General features: G+C 34.0%; 1 protein-coding gene across 1 annotated transcript in view; it reads left to right on the top strand.

Moving 5' to 3' along the window:
* Window positions 1-3,091, top strand: part of LOC109840220 — a 7,466-nt gene continuing 4,375 nt past the window's right edge. Inside the window, exons 1-2 of the mRNA XM_020408781.1 lie at window positions 1-45; window positions 136-173. The gene's annotated coding sequence lies outside the window, so the exon portion shown is untranslated. The remainder of the gene's footprint in view (window positions 46-135; window positions 174-3,091) is intronic.

Here is a 3,091-nt window from a genome sequence, read left to right as displayed (position 1 = left end):
TTCCTGCCTTCAGCCCCCCAGCGATTCGCGTGAGAGATCAAAGAGGTTCTTTTTCTTGACCCTCGAAACCCTATTTTTTAGATTTTTCATCGCAGTTCCCCGATTTAATCTAAAGCGATCACTTTTTCGAATCAGGGGAAAAGGCTAGGGTTTCTGCAGGCTACTTCGTTCAGGTTCGAAATAACTAGCATTAGCATGTGCTTTCATCTCTTTTTCAGTCTTTTTATTTTTTAAGGATGTTGTGAATTTGATCTATTACCTTGAGTTTTAGTAAATTGTGGATTTGTCTATTATCTTGAGTTTCAGTAAAAACACTTGTTTGCTCTCTGGTTAGATTTTTTGGGAAATTTTCTGAAGTCGTGGGATTTGAGAATACTTAAAGTAATTGGGCAAATTTCATATTAGTAGATGGTATTGGGGGTTATATATGGACGAGAACAGCCAATGTTTTTAGTCAGTCTATTAGGAGGACATGGGTTAGTTTGCTATGATCAAAACAACGCAACGTAAACCTCGATGTCGTAATATCATTGACCAGCACCAGAACTTTTTACAAAAGATGGATTTTGTCGGCATCTATACATTTGTTATTGAAGAACTTAGTTTGAGACTCATGTGCACAAGTTATGGCGTAACAGACGATGGCACTCAGTCGATGATGGGCTAGGAGTTAGATTGGTGCCCCTCTCTTTAATTTGGACCTTGTCTCAAGATTAGAGGATGAAAATTTTGATGCCATATACCGATGATTTTAATTAGTAGAATGTCAAATTTCCTTTTGCTTCCATTTGATGAGAAGCTAGGAGTTATAGAGTTTTTTTTATCTTAATATTTTTGTTCCATATGTCAGTTCCTACCATATTTTGTGAAAACATAAAATGATAAAGGATCAGGCAGGCAAGCTTATATTCCACTACAATTTTTTAAGCCTTAAAACGTCACATGAAATTTAGGAGACTTGTGACGCTTAATGCAATGATACTGATTTGTTTTTATGGTTCTAGCTTGAAGGGTGCCTAATCACCAATATGGAAGGTGCACCAATGCTATGGTGATCATCAATTCATCATACCACATCATTAATTTCCTTGCTTTGTGTAGTCTATGATTCACAGATTTCACATACATGGTTTAATGAAAAAAATGCAAGCAAGCTGATTAGCCAAATCAAAGAACTGCAGTAAACGAACAAGATAGATAGGTTTTTTCCTAGAGAAACTAAAAATTGAGAACGAAAAGGGAAACTAAAAATTGAGAACAAGAAGGAAAAGTGTTCAGGAGATTTTTTAGATAAGTTTAGTGATATTACATTGGCTAATCTCCACAACTCATCTCGAATATTTTCATATCAAGTTTAGAAGCAGAAGACTCCAACAATCATCAAATTTTGAGACAAAACTAAAGTATAATTCTTTTGATTCTCTACTATGAAAACAATAAAATATGACTACGACCCTCTAATAAAGCAACACACAATATGTCAAACTAATTATATAATGCTGAATTGAATATATCATTCGCATATAAAACACTAAACGTTCAATTTGCATAACAAAATCAACTTTTTCCATAGAACATTATTATAAACAAATGAATCAGGTTCAAAAAATTTCAATCAATCCTTACCCGGTAGCAATGTGCACCCACTTGGATCTCAGTTGGGTCCTTTCGCATGCTTCTAAACCAAAGGAATCCCTGTAACAAATCCCACAAAAAAAACATCTTAAAAAAATCAAACATAAAAGCACACAAAAAAGGAAAAAATAATTTCCTGTATTGAATCCAAGTACAATGTTGAGCAAGGCACCAATCGCAAAACCAACCTACATCAAAAAAAAAAAAATTCAATTGAAGCAAAATATTTTATCAATTCATAAGAATCAGGCCAATTTGAGATAAATCGTGAAGGACTGAAGTTATTGTCCACTCTCCATTTCTCTGATCAATAAAAATAAACTTTTAGATTCCTAATGCAATAATAAACCAAAGGTAATGAAAAACTTCAAAAAAAAAACCCAGAAAATAACGGAGTTAGAATCAATGAGAGAGACGCATCGAGGGGTTGTAGTGCAAGTTAGCGGATTAGAGCTTCTTTTTGTAGACTTTTTTTGTCCCCATTAGGGTTGGAGTTTTGATTAATTTTTTTCTCAAAGAAGCCTAAAACCCTAGGAACTAATAAAGTAGTTTTTTATATTATTCCCTTAAATTTTTAATAAATTAATCCCCCCAAGTCATTGAAACTTCTACTAGGTCCTTTGATTCTTGGCTACTGCACTTGAGTGAGGGATTAATTTGAAACATTTATAAGAACAGTAATTTAATGATGGGGTTTTTACATATATGCCCTTTAAATTATGGGTATCTGCAAAACTATCCTCAGATCTTAGTATTTGTCAAATTAGCCTCAAATCATCAATTTTATTAAAAAAATATAGGATTTTCTCCCCTAAAAATCACATTATATTTAGGGTCATTTTACGAAAACCATATTGTATTTTCAATTTATACCTAAACCACCTACGAAGTTAGTTTTTGTTCCAATCAACCACTTGACCCCACTTCCCTCCTCAAATTTAGAAGTCCCAACAATTCCCCTCACTTTTTAGACGTTGATGTCATTAGGGGTCTGGTTAAGAGGGGATCAAGTGCATTACATGTGAGAATAGGTGAGGGCATTGTTGGTTTTTTAAAGAAATCTGAAATTTTAGCAGCAAAGTAGGTTTAGGTGGTTGAATGGAATGAAAAGTGACTTTGCAAGTGATTTAGGCATAAATTGAAAATATAAAGTGGTTTTCATAAAATGACCCTAAATGTAAGGTGATTTTTGAGGAAAAAAATAACTTACACACACACATATATATATATAGAGACAGAGAGAGAGAAATGGAGAAACTTGGTACCAAGTTTCTCCATTGAACTTGGTAGTGATGTGGACTGATCTTGTCCACACATCTAGATAGAGAGGGGTTGATGTAAGTTTGCAAAAAAACCATTTTTTTTAAAAAAAATCTCTCCCCCCTCTATCCCCTTATTTACTACTCTCTCTCTCTCTCTCTCTCTCTCTCTCTCTCTCTCTCTCTCTCTCTCTCTC

The sequence above is a fragment of the Asparagus officinalis genome, chromosome 5 (genome assembly GCF_001876935.1).
Source record: "Asparagus officinalis chromosome 5, Aspof.V1, whole genome shotgun sequence".
NCBI lineage: Eukaryota > Viridiplantae > Streptophyta > Magnoliopsida > Asparagales > Asparagaceae > Asparagus > Asparagus officinalis.
The sequence above is the reverse complement of the archived record's forward strand: the minus strand, read 5'-3'. Positions and strand labels throughout refer to the sequence as shown.